Source organism: Crocodylus porosus, unplaced genomic scaffold (genome assembly GCF_001723895.1).
Source record: "Crocodylus porosus isolate Cpor-Errol unplaced genomic scaffold, CroPor_comp1, whole genome shotgun sequence".
In the NCBI taxonomy this organism is placed as follows: Eukaryota; Metazoa; Chordata; order Crocodylia; family Crocodylidae; genus Crocodylus; species Crocodylus porosus.
Window position 1 is genome coordinate 13,274,073 of NW_017728948.1, and position 14,563 is coordinate 13,288,635.

A 14,563-nucleotide genomic window follows, 5' to 3' on the forward strand; every position below is an offset into this window, starting at 1 on the left:
GCTCTCCTTGCACTTCCTTTCTGAGCATGCTCCGAAGGCTGTAGTCTGGCTCCATAGCTGCAACAGCTGGAATAGAATTGCCCTGGCAGGTGTGTAATGACCGCACAGATCCCAGAAACTTTAGTTTCAGGAAAGCCATGACTAGCAAGCATTTGATGCTGGAGGAGGAGGGCAGCACACCCGCCTTCTAACCCAGTAGCCAGGGCAGGTTGAATCTACTCCGCCTGTGTTCCCCTGGAGAGTCCTAACAATTAGGCCACAGGATAGCTTTGAATGAGTTTCATGCTTCTTCTGACTTATTTTGCTTTTCCTTCCAATGCAGGCCTAAGATGGCAACGGTCATTCCCAGTTCTGGAGGCTGTGAACTTGGAGTAGGCAGCGTAGATCTCAATATGTTGCTCCCTGATGCTCGACTGGGGTGGCACAGTGTTTAACCTCAGATCAGACCAGGTGACTAACCAAAAGTTAGCATCCAGGACTTGTGGTAGACATGATATCTTTTATTAGACCAACTAGATTTTTGCAAAAAATAATCTTTAATTGCAAGCTTTTGGGTGCAAACGCCCTTCACCAAGCACAGGAGAAAAGATTGTAAAAGTTCTCCTGGGTAGAAATGAAAGTTCGTATGTGTTACCTAGCCAGGGGTTGACACTTTCATGCAAGGTACAACAATGTTTCCCCAAGCTGTGTTAATGATCCTTGATCTTATATGTCAGCAGAATTGAGGAACAGTGAGACATCCAAGAAATACTGTTCTATGAGGCATATTGAATATAACAAACACTAATTAATTTCATTAAATTTTTCTCCCAAAATCTTCTCCTTGTTTGATAAAACCATTTGAAATGGATATTTTAGTTTCATATAAATGTATAATAATTTATTCATTTTGCTTGAATTGAATTAAATCTAAATGAGATGTTCTCAGTCTAAATGTTTCGATTTTTGTAGGGGCAGGAGACAGGAAAGTAATAAAGGGCGTGGAAATGGCAACCTCCCCCCAGTCAAACCCAAAACTGAACCCCCCCTTCCAACTTATTGAAAAGTTCAAAATTTTCTGGTTTTGACAAAATAGTTTAAACTTTTTAAACTGATGAACCAAAATTCAATGGGGGCTAAGAAGATGAATTTTTCATTTTTGTTGCTGAAAACTCTTCAATGAATATTTTGATGAACAATTCATATTCACAAAGATCATTGCTTTAGTGTGTTAGGTGCTGTATAAAAACAGTAGACAGGCCCTGTAAGAATAAAATCCATGCCTTCTAGTTTCTCAGCCCCTTGTTTGCTAGCCACTATGTGTCCTGTTTCCTAATGGTGCAGCCACTGAACGAAGTTAGCAGAGACAATGATGAAAATCTACAATGCAAAGGTGGTCCAGAACTAACTAAACTCAACAAAAAGAAACCAAGTGACCCAGCTAGAGCTGACTGCAGCCCATTACGTGGACTGGTGTATAGATGCAAAGCAAATTTGTTGGTTTTGATTTAACTAAAAATAAAAGCCAGTTTCTGAGAAGCCAAAAATGTGCTTTTCTACTTCTTTCTCAACCCCAGGCTTTTCCTTGTTTTCAATGTCTTGAACCCATTCGGTATCAAAAATGTGAAATGGAGGTGCTCCACAAACTGCAACTGGTATTGCCAACTAGGAGCTGAACTTTCCAATAAGCTGATTTATATCTTTGGAAAAGCCACTAAGAAGAATTATCAAACAACTGCCAAAAGCAAGGCCAGTGTTCAGTGCATCTCACATTAGGGAATGCTATTTATGCCTCATAGTCTAATTACAAGCTAGCAATTGCCCATGGATCACTACCATGGTATATAGCCTCCCATATAATAATGTAATAATATAAATGATATGCCTAAGACAAAGTAAGCCAACCTCTTTACTCAGCAAAACTTTACAAAAGGCCATTTTCCAGCCTGGCACTATATCTAGGTACCCTCCAAAAACAGTTCGGGAAAGAAGTTTTCAACTTCCAACATGGCTTATTCCTTGGGCCCCAAAAAGGCTGGCTCCATCTCAGAAGCTTTAGAGGTGCTGAAGGAGGTGTTTCACATGATTTTGCATCTATGGCCCTGCATGGGGAAATGGTCACATTGTGCAGACTACTGGCAAATTAGTAACATGTGGGAGGAGGAGCGTGGGGATGTTGCCAGCCAAAATACAGGTGCAGAGCACTAGTTTTGCAGCCTACGTAAAATTATGTATCAAAAAATGATGGAATTTCCACCGTGGGCCATAAGTGGGCTCTAAATGCTTTGAGAAGTTGTTTTGAAGGGTTTTACATTTGATCAGAGCATATTATCTCTTTAAGAACAATTGTGCTCAAGGTCACCGCATAGCACCACCAGGCCAAATATAATAAAATAAGCTTGGTTGCTAATTCAAAGCACATTGCTTTCAGCTCGCAAAAAGCATCTCTGCGCATGGCAAGATACCACGCTTCCAAGCCCGACACATTCTCTCCGCCTTGGCCAGAATAAACTGGGTTCTTGTCATACCTCAGAATAAACTCAGGCAAGTTTAATAAATATTATATTTAAACATATGTGGCTCTGTGTGTAAACCACCATAACCAAACCGAAGCAAACTGAAGCTCATGTTACAAGCTCTGTGGAAATATCAATGTTTGGCTCCTTGAGTATTACCAACTATTTGTACTCCCGAGCAACACGCACCCCAAATAAGAAGCTGCATTGGGCGTGCCTTACCTCCTTCTGATGCCTCCCACCTAATGGGGACCAGATGTAACAAACTCTTTTGCCCCGAGGTGGGTCACCTAAGCAGCTAGCTGAAGGAGGTGCACTCTAAAATGAGGACTAATGTTTGGTATGGGTCCTGGGGGGGGGTGGCGGGGGGGCGATCGCCCAGTCCCCTGACCCCCGCCCGCTTTCCCAGCACTTCCATGGCTGCCCTGCCTGGCCCAGCTCCCAGCCCTTTAATAAAAAAGAAAGCCCCCACCCACTGGCTGCTCCAGCAGCCTCGGGGCTTCGTGGGGCTCATGGCAGAGCCCCCCACTCATCATGGGGCAGTGGGGGGCACTGGGGATTGCTCCCCCTCCCCGGCAGCAGTCAGTGAGTGGATGCTTGATTCTGAAAGAGAAATCTGGGTATTTCAGTAATTATGGTAAATACCTGGTTGAGGTTTCATATAATCTTTTTGCTAGTTTTAGAGTTAATTGCTAGAGATTAGGGTTAGTTTTTAGGATTTTTTAGCAGTTATCTTAGGACAAATTTGTATCTCTGTAATTTTTTAATATAAGGCAAAAATAATCTATAGTTTTAGACATCTATGTAGGCCTTTTATTTATGTACTTCAGGTATAGTGATAATGGTAAGTGAAAATTGCTACTATTACCATCGGTAATAATAAAAAGTAAGAACAAGAAAACAGGCAATTTATAATTGTAAGACCAGGTGATCATTTTTGAGTGATATTTGATCTACCTTGTTTGTATTACATTGTTTGCTGTACATTTTGCCATTAAAGTTGAGAAAATATTGAGGAGAATTTAGATAAATTCTGGAGTGATATTTGATGTGACTGCATTCTTCTTTCCTTTGTTTGCCTTTCTGCCAGCATTCACATGAGTGGTTGGGTTTGGTTAGGATCTATTATTCAGCAGATAGGCTTGCTCACTCATGATTACATTCAAATAAGTTTATTTGCACATGCTTATCAGCATAAGCTCTCTAAATGCTTGTCTTCCTTTTACATGCACCCATACACACATGTGCATGCACTCATGCATACTCTATGGGGCCTGGAGTTTCTCTCACATCCAAGTATGAGCTGAGTATCTAAATCAATGATAAGATGTACAAGTGTTATCAAATGAAAAGAGAAACAGGTACAGCAGGCGGGTTTTTGTGATCACCTAAATGACTTACGTGCAAAAGTTCCATTACTTTTCAATGGCAGCTGTCCTGTTATTTAGTTTAGACACCCTTGGAAATGCCTTTCCAGAATATTTCTGTTCCTGGTCAGAAAATGTGCTAAGTTTGAACCCATTGTCAATTATGATTTATTCAGTTATTTCCAGCAATTCCATTACTATTCCCTCTATCTAGCTGACCTGTGAGTGATGGGAGAAGAAAAACAGGAGGAGATAAATAGGCTATGTTTGAACATTGTCTCCTTGATAAATTAACTCAATATCCAGAATTCCTTTCATGTTCATGGGAAAGAAGGGCATTTTAGTCTGCTGTGATCTTCCAGCCAGCCAGCCAGCCAGCCAGCCAAAGGATAGCATTGGCTATCTCAGCATTGCCAAGAGCAGCTAGTGCATTAGCCTTCTTGGATATCAGTGCATTTAAACAAAGACATCTCGCAATTAGCACTTTGCTATTTCCTCATTATCTCCTGTGATGTGAGGATGTCAATATCCTGCTTAAAATGATCATTGTGGGTGAGCATCCTGTGTGTTATTTTGTCTGTTCCCTGCACTACTGATTTCCAGTCGTCCATGCGGGAACGCCTCATTCTGTAGCTGTTATTTTTATGGAAAAGTTCCACTGAACTTATTGGGTTGAACACAGAACAGAGACATAACTAGACCCCCTTCCTCAGCCTTATATTCAGACTTCCTTAAACCTTCCTTAGACCTCTACCTAGTGTAGAAGGACCTTCAAAGGGTCCAACATGCATACAAAAGAGCACAGGATGTAAGCTAAGCTATGGATTTCTGAGACTGCTCCATGTCTGCATCTGTATTAGATACTGTGATTTATAATCAAAACTATGAATACGGTAGCAGGTTCCCCACCTCCCCCCCAGGATAGTAATTGATCTCATGAGATTTATAGCATCCTGAATATTTTTCAGAACTTTCCACCAGCATATACAGAATCTCCTAGGACAGGCGGTTCTTATGAGATTTCAGGTGCCTTCACATCACGACGAGAAAAATGGTTCTGACCTGAATCTGGACTTATATGGATGGATTTATATCCGAACCTTCTCCCATAAAATTCAAACAAGTTTGGGTTTGATTCTGACTCTTCTTCAGTGAGAACGTGGATATTCACATTCACGATAAGTGGCCAGTTCCTCTGGTCTAGATGAGATTCAGTGAAAAACCTCAGGAACTAGGGCAAAGGTGGCCTAAAGATTCCCTATGTCCATGGAAAGTCTGTGGCATTTGAGTGTCCAAGTCTATTAAGCTTTTTGAAAATCTCAGCTCATGTCTTTATTTTTTAAAAATATTACAGCATATTCAAGGTTGCCTTGTCTGTCACTGTTTTTCTGTTCCTTGGGTCTCCCAAGCACCTCAGGTTTTCCCGCCTGCCTGCCCCACCTCTACATTGGGCACTGGATCAAATAGTCTTTAAAAACTTTGGGGTCTCTCCTCCAGGAATCTGCATATCTTTCAGTTCACTGTGTGGGGGGAGAGGAACAACTGCTAGTCAAAAAGTAGTATTTGCATTTACTTGCTTACTCTAGACAATCTTTCCATTTCTTACAGTGAAAAAGAAGCAAGCCAGAGTCGCAGACCACAGAGCGGCACTATTTAAGGAAAAAAATGGAAAATGTTAACATCCTTTTTTAAAAAAAATCAAGTATACCTTTATTTTAAGAAATTTGCCTTTGCTGCTAACAGCAGGCGAATAGAGGTAAAAACGGGCACACTGTGTATTGTCTCCAACAGAGAAGATGTTTGCTACAAGGTTCCTCTTTGCCAGTCAATCCCAAGGGTCAGTAATGACAAGAGGGCTAGAAAATAGCTAGATGTGGTCTCTTGCTTTAAGGCAAAATCCAGATGTGGAACCACACATTTGTACAAGTGGCCTATTAAAGCATCTCACTTCCCCAAATGCTGTCATTTTTTATAACCCAAACCTTTGCATGGTTGCTACGGTCCCAGTTCAGAATGATAGCATGTACCAGACTTGAGCACACAGCTGGCGTTAGGTCTAGCTTCCTAACTATAGGAACACTTAGACCGTAGAACAAGTTACCTTGGAAAGTTGTGGTATCTCCTGTACTGAAGGTGGATAGGCATCTGTCTGTGATGGTTTCGAATTGTGTAACCTGTGTCCAGACCGAGGGTTGACTACCCTTGAGGGCCCCATTGACTCCATTTCACATGCATCAGATAAAGCTTGAGGAACCTTGTATAAGTACCTTGCAATTCTAGTTGTTATAGCATGTTTGACACCCACCTTTGCAGTTTTATTTTTGTTCACTGGGGACATAAGCACTGAGTTACCACCAGGAAGGAGCTTGCTCTAAATGTCTAACATGGCTTGTGAACCCTATGGGGCACTAGCTCTGTTTTATTCTCTGGTTTGCAGGGCTGATTGTTTTGATGATGCTCAATAAATAATAAATTACGATTTTTTGGATTGCGTATTCTGTCTGGCATCAGCTGAATGTTAGACACTCAAGTCATCTAGGAGTAACTGGAGTTTTTTTGGTTTCTTCAATGACACAAATCCCATTGACTTCAGCAGGGCATAGATTTGACTCCTAAACTTCTCTGATCAGGTCAGAACACTAATGCATGGAACTAGAAACCACTTGCTCCCGATTTTTGTCATAAACAACTCACAAGTCATGTAAGGAGCCATTTTCAGAAAAGTATTAGTCTCCATTCAGTGCCACTGTTGCATATGCAAAGTCTGCACTTGCATTTTTTTCTCCAGAAACCCAATCATGAGCCCAGATCCCAGCGCCTGTTGTCCTAACTTATTAAGCTTCAAATCAGACAGAGGCTTAAGTGGTCATTTACACTGCTATTTGGTTTGGGTTTGCGTGCCCAAGCCTCAATTACAATGGCAAGTCATTAGTGTGTCAGGTTTGTGGTCATAGCCTTTGCTTGCACAAAATAAGCAAGTGAATTTTGAAGGTGCATGTTATTGTGACAAGCAAGAAGATACGGCCTCAGGACAAATGTATCCCTTAGCCTTTAGCCCCCCTTAGTCCTTCTATAGGGAGGGGATATCCCTAACACGAAAGGAGGGGAGGGGCAGTTCCTTCATCCCTAACCCCATATTAAATGCTTAAGCAATCTTCACAGAAGCGGCTTTGTAGAACACAAAATAATATTATTATCCTGACCTTCTGAGGTTCACCACCACTATGTACAATGCAGTAAAGGTCAGAGCTATTCTGTGTGATAGTCAGGCCCTAAAGCAAATTCAGCTGGTTTTGGAGACCTGGGGAGAGATGCTGAAATGTTTAGACAAGAGTTTGCCTGCTCTTTCCTAAGGCTTAGGAACAACCATTAGCTATTAGCTGCGCCTCCAAGTTTTCGTGTATATGACCAAATACTTGAAGGTATTTTTGGATTGCCCAGAACTATTTCAGTGAAAGTAGCAATTACAGAAATGATACAGCTTCCAGCCAATGATTTCCCACAAGATGAGAGCACCAGACAGTCCTTGCCCACAAGTAACAGAAATTCAAAAGAAAATAAAGGGCTCATTTTAAAAAGAAAAAAAAAATCCAACCTTATAATAACATTATTATTAAAAGCAAAATACTTCCTTATGAATTGAGAAAACCACTTTAGGCTTCAGTCTTTTTTTCTTGCCCCAGTTACAATTAATTCCAAACCATGAAATATATCGTACAATAACATCAAATTGATGTGGGTGTTGTTGGTTCCCCAAAGGCTGTAATTTTGTCCTGGTCCACTAGCTGGCTTTTTAAGGATTATACCCTCCAGACTTTGAAGATGTATTAGAGAAACTAGTCTGATCTTTTTGAAGCATTAGGTCAGCCCTCATGGCTTTGCTTCTTGTTTGTAAAGCAGTATTTCGATGTGATGTATCCATACCTTATATTGACACCTTCACAGGCTGAAACATAAAGGTTTCTCGAATGGTTTATGTGAGTCAAAAAGATGTAAACACTCTTGGCATAATATTTTCTGAATTTTTGACTGGTTCTACTCACTACACATGTGCAAAGTAACGTGTGAAGGCAGCTTACGGAGACCTCCCCTAGGACTTTGTGTTAAAAAGGCTTTTTGCAGGTTCTCTCCCCAGGGTGACTGTCACCCTCGTTGCTTCTAATGAAGAGTGAAATTAAATCTTTTGTTTCAGACATCTCAAGTTAAGAAACAGAAATAGATGCAAGCACTATGACGCTGACACATTTCCAAGATATTTTCCATGTTAGAGAATTTCCCTTTTCTTGAGAATGATTCAGCAATTAGCAGTGGGTTTAGAGGTTAACGGTTGATGGTGAAGGCATTGACTGGTAGGCAGTGAACTGGCTGGAAGACCTGATAGTCTAAGTCTCAATCCCCATCTGGTCTTTTGCTATTAGGAAATGCTGTCCCTGGAAATTATTATTGCTGTTGTGCACCATGTGAAATGCATAAATTAAAAAAAGATAACGTAATTGTTATGTTTTTCCCTGTGCCTGCTACATATCAAGCTTGATGTCTTGTTGCTGCTGCAGTATTTTGTTTATTACAATACTGGCCTTTCCCTAGAAGTTAATGACTCAACAGGAATAAGCAAAGAAACAGGACTTCATTACCTGCGTTCAGACAGACACACGATAACAAGGTGTTTCATCATTGCAGCCAGTGCAGAGGTGACACAAGGGATTGCATGAGGAGTAGCCAGCAATACACACATCTGAAAGCTTCTCTTTACAGGGTCCATATTAGGGCAACCACACCTCATGCTTCAGGACCCCAGTTGATTACTTACAGGGTCAGGAAGAGAAACACAGCTCTGTGTAATCAGGCCTTAATCCAACAAATCGTGACTAGCCCCATTGATTTCCATAAGGCTTTTCATATGCTTACAGCTGCACACATGTTTGGGTGCTTCACGAACCAGGGTTTCAGTTTGGATCAATGGAGAACTTTTTCACTTTTCTACAGAAAATTGGGGTCATTATTTTATATGCCTTCAGATGAATTCTGTACAAAATATGAAAATTGTTTCTAAACTCATGCATCAGGCAGAACTTGCACTGACCTGTGCATAAATCACATACTCTTGGCTTTTTTTCACTTGAAAACATTTTTGCTAAAAATGACTTTTGAAAGAGGCAGGAATCGCGGAACGCGGCTCCCTGGGGTTGGCTTTCCAGCGACAGTATTGAACGTGCTCTGCTGCTCTACACAGGACAAGGGCTTGCTCATATGGAGAGACATGGCATAGCACTTGGGAGCTGTGGGTTTTGTTCCCAGCTCTGCTGCTGCCTTCCCGAATGATCTCAGGCCAAATCACATCACTACACTCTTCTATGCCTCAAATTCCCATTTGCTTAGAACGGTGCTTCGGAAGCTACGCGGAGAAAAATCTTGAGCGTGACTATTCCTACCCCAGCAAGGATCTTCCTCCACTGGGAAATTCTCCGTGCGCCAGTGACACCAGTGTAATGGCTGCTTTGGGCTGCCAGAGCAATCCCAGCCAACAGAAGAGATGGGTGGGATCGGACCCTGCATGTTCAAATCGCTTTATAAATATTACCTCATGAATCTCCCAAGGGTCCCTTGAGGTTGGTAAGATTAGAGCCTGAAGCACTATAACAACCTTTGAAACAAGTCTGGAATGTTGTTTGCTCCATTTATTAGCTTCCTGGTGCCCTGGTGTTATGCAGCCGCCCACAAAATGAAGGCAGCCCGCCTTTCCTTGCACACATTTGGCTAGCATGGGTTTTTCCATTGACTCCCGCACCAAATCCGGGCTGGTGCACCAGGTTCAAAGGCTGCAAAGCACTGAGAAGAGTCCATGGCTCTCTGTAAGAGTGGCAGTGCTGCTTCCACATTCTTATTTTTTGCATTTACTGGGATGCAGAAACCAGGTTCCCAGGCTATGGCACCAGCCAGTGCAAACTCAGTATCAGTGGGGACCCAACAAAGGGATCTGCCTGCCAAGATTATGATGTGGCAGATTCCACGGACTGGACCTTTTACATTACTCAACAATGCGCATTCCAGACGGGCTGGTGATAGAGCTTTTTCCACCTTTGCTCTGCTTTCACTGATAAGGACCATGAGAAATAATGTGTGTTATTTCAAGCCAATTTTTTTTCCAGACACAGTATGCGGATAACTAGACTTCTTATTCACTTCCCCACACACTTACACCACTTGGAGATGTGGGGGTAAGTGGAGAAAACTACAAGCAAGCTTGACAGCTACAGTTCCACGTCTGTCTCGTTTCTGAAGACTGGACCTTGCCCTAAGTGACAGAGTGGGTTAGGGCAAAGGAGTCACTGGCCTTTACACAGGTCCAGAGGGAAGAGGGTCCCCATTCCCATAGTATCTGAGTACCCTGCCCTTTGTAATGTACCCCACCCTGGAATACACCTCCCAGTTAAGGCAGTGCCATTTTTCCTCTTTAACAGATGGGGGACTGCAATGCAATGAAGCTAAAGGCTAGATCGGGGTGGGCAATTATTTTGGGCGGGGGACCGCTTACAGAGCTTTGGCAAGCCATTGAGGGCCGCATGATAGGCAGCCAGGGGCAGATAAATATTAATTTTCTAAGTTTTTTAGGGGGCCCTTGCATTGGATAGAATGGCCTGGTGGGCTGCATGTGGACTGCGGGCCACATTTTGCCCACCCCAGGCGAGATCGACAATGGGGCATGCAAAACCCAACATCTAGGCGCCTAGTGCCTGCGTGAAATCCACAGCCCTGAGTGAGGTGACTATACTTCCCAGAGGGAAACCTAGGGGTGTGTACAGAAGTGCTCTGTACACACTTTACAGTGCTGTAATTTAGAGCACTTTGATAGCACTATAAAGTTACAGTGATCTTATACATGACAGAAGTTCAGTGGGGGGAAGAGGGCTCTGAGCCTCCCTGCACTTTCCAGGCTAGGTGGCAGGAGGGCTTCTCCACTGCTCAGAAATTCGACCATTGTACAGAAGTTATTTAAAGTGCAGTAGGTTGCTAAAGTGCTGCAAAATACAGCGCTTCAAATTTAATACCTCCTTTAACAAGGGTTAATTTAAAGCACTGTACTCATTTTTGAAGTGCTGTAAAGCTGCATGCTTCCCTTAAGTCATGGCAATAAAGCCCTTTAAATGGTGAACCAAGCAACTTTTGTACACACCCCACGTGCTTCACAATGGGATTCACAACCTGGAACATGCTGAGAGGGAAACTGTCTAAACTAACCAATAGGGAACAATGCTGAGAGAAATATAGCTTAAATTCCCCCCCTCTCGAGGACTGAGGCACCTACAGGGGTAGGTCAAGGTTTTGACAGTTGCACTTTGGACTTATGGACATTTAAATTTTACCTATGTCCCTAATACTGAGTAACCAAATACCAAGTGACTTACATAAGGTTGCACAAGTTGTCTATGCTGGGAGGAGAAACGGAGCATGTGAGCCTCCCGAGGCCCAGGCTCATATTCTAGCCTCTTTCTCCCAGGAAAGTGCCATTCTTGTATTTCCACAAAAGATACCATCATATTTGCAGGCATTGTAGTCCCTTGATCTTAGTCATCACTCCCTCTTCACACTTCTGAGGTGCTAACTATAAAGGGATTGGAAAGAAACAGGGCTAGGCTTCACCCATGGCTTTATCTCCAGCCATAGAGCATAGACAGGTGGTGGAGGCTCTCTGAAGAACATCAGACTTGGCTTCCCTAGGAGTCCTTTTAGGCGTCTAAGTGGACTTACATGTGATTCTATTGCACAGTGTTCAAGTGCCTGAAAATCTATTAATGCATCCACTTCTGTAAGATGTTGTCATTTTACCCTTAAGCCAGAGTCACAAAAAGTTTGTGAGGCTAACTACCTCTCTCTGCTAAACAACAGAGCCTCGGAGAAAGGAGTGGGGTCTGTTATAGAGATTCAAACCATTAGAGATGCTAATTTATGATAGATAACTCTACTGTTGACCTCATTATGATAGATTACGATGAATTAATCACTGGACTGGACGCTGGTGGCTGCCTATGGTACAGTAATCACAATCTAACTACATTCAATATGGACAGTTCAATAAAGGGCAGTTACAGTAAGTAATATATACACATAGACATACATACATACACAGAGTTGGTGATAGTTTCCTAAAAATGAGACAAATTATGGATAAGACTGGATCAGAGGAAAACTTAGAAAAAATTGTGAACAAAACTTGGCAATTGTTTTGGAAAAGTTTATTAGACAGCAGCAATACCACAATTTCATAAATAAGAAAAAAGACAGCTTTGTTTACAAGCTTCCCTTTGGTTCAGCAGAAAACTGGAAGCAGCATTAAAATGACAAAAGACAAACTGGGGTAATAGGCAGTACTAAATGTAAATTGTGAATTTTGCAAAGCAGAAAGGGAAAGCTAAATAAGGGAAGGCTAAAGACATCAAGGATTGGCAGGGTGATTGGCAGGGTGAAGGATGAGAAATTGTCATTATTTAGCCATACCGAGAACAAAATAAATCCTCACCTAGAATAGACTCGACTAGGTGGAGTTGTTAATATTGTTAATAATGATAAAGTCAAGGGAGAACTGTTCAATAAATAAGACTATTCTGTATTTGTGAAGAGGCAGAGATGTTGCCCATGTACCATGACAATGCTTCCCTGTCAATCTAGACTCACACTTTGAATGAAGGCAGCACTAGGGGCACAGTGTAGACACACATTTGATGCATTCAAGTCAAGACTTGGTGGCTTCCTGGAGAATGTACTTTAGTTAAACATAAGTGTTTGGCCTCAGTTCAAGGTTACTGGTGAACTGTAAGCACCTATGGTATACAGGAGTTCAGACTACAGGATCTAATAGTTTTTTGGCTGTAAACTCTATGAATTGAAAGGAGTCCTCCATGAAGGGAAAAGATTATATATTGCCACTGTGCACTTTATCATTATTGTTTATTTTCTATAGAAAATACAAGAACAGAAGATACTTGAAGCAAACCCAAATGGTATAAAATGCAGAGCTAGGTAGTGACTGAGCTTTCCTATCAGAAATATAGAACGCACCTTGAAGAACCTGTTCTTTTTGGAACAACATAATGGATTTCCATTGATAATTCTGCACAGTTTTAGTTCATTAAAGAATAAAAGAGGGCTCCATAGTTGCTATATCCAATATGTCTCCAGTTTGCCTCCTTTCACTGTGATTTATAAGGCCCCTAATCATAAACATTCTTCCGCTTTTGCTAGCTGATCCAAATCTAAAGGACAAAGTCAAAGATCACTGTTGCATGCTTTAAAATGCAAGACTGTATCCGCCTCAATAAAACCTGATAGATTCATGGGCAGACATTGAACTCACAATCACAAAAATCTGGATGAGGGAGGTTAACCACCACATCACAGATTTGAGTAGGTGGATCCATAAATTCAAGTAAAAAAAAAAGTGAAGCCTGCAACTCTGCAAACAAGAAACCTGACTAGATTCTGGACCTATGGGGATTTCTCATGCATGAAGTTCCTATTTGCAAGGTTATAGAAAGATACAATCAAAAAGAACATGGATTTTAACGCCACGTTCATTCACGGAGTCATAACTAACCATTGTGGTGCAGAGATGCTGCTGAGCACCAGGGAGTAGGGGAATGGAGCGATGTGGTATGCTGCCTGAACCTCACCTAAATTAGTGCTCTGGGCTCATGCCCTGAGTGCCCCAACCTAGTTATACTACAGTTCATTAAACCATACTCATTGCCCATTTATTTTTTTTATCCACATTTCACTTCCCTGGACCACTTTACTCCAAGATTTACACTGTGCTTCAGGGCTATTAATTGAGTGACCTTGGCCAGCAGAAAGTCAAGAATTTAAAATAAATGCTCTGGAGGGTCAAGTTTTTTCAAAAAATCCCATTTAAAATTTATCGTTTTTCTAAATGGCTATTGTGAAGGAAACACGGGTTATTGCTTTGTCCAGGGGTAGGAATATAAAAGCATGAAGGGAAATAGTTCTGTCAGGTAAAGCAATTCTCTCCTGTATTTCTGGATCTATGAACTGTATTCTCGGTGTAGCAGGGAGTTGGAGTTCACTTCTGCTATGCCCACTCTGAAGATGAGCTGACACCAGGGATACGGTGGTGAGGTTCAATTAAGAGCAGACATGGTCCCTTTAAACCCAGCGCACAAAAGTGACCTAGGGGACATGCAAAAATTAAAGGACACTGGATGGAGAAAGAAAGACTCCAAGCTGTGGAGAGTAAAAGAGTGACTCCCGGGGAGGTGGCAAGGACTGGGTGCAGCATCTTATCTGGGCTACTGTGGCGGTGCTGACGGAAGGCAAACAACAACGGTTTTGCCAGTATTTCCTGGGCACTGGTGGTGGAAGATTGTCTGGACCTGTGGGAGAAAAGAGAGAAAGAGAAAGAGAGAGAGAGTTTCAGACAGAAACTGTGAGTAAAGAGTCAAGCTCTGACAAAGGGGCGAGACGTGACCTCAGTGATGAGGACCCCAGCCGGGGAGGACTGTAACTCTTGGGCAGTGGTCAGCCTCAGACAACAAAACAACCCAGTCGCTGGTGTTAGACCCATGCTGTGAAGATTCATAGTTTCATAGTTTGTAGGGTCAGAAGGGATCTGAGCAGATCATCAAGTCTGACCCCTGCCATGGGCAGGAAAGAGTACTGGGGTCAAATGACACCAGCAAGGTGTTCATC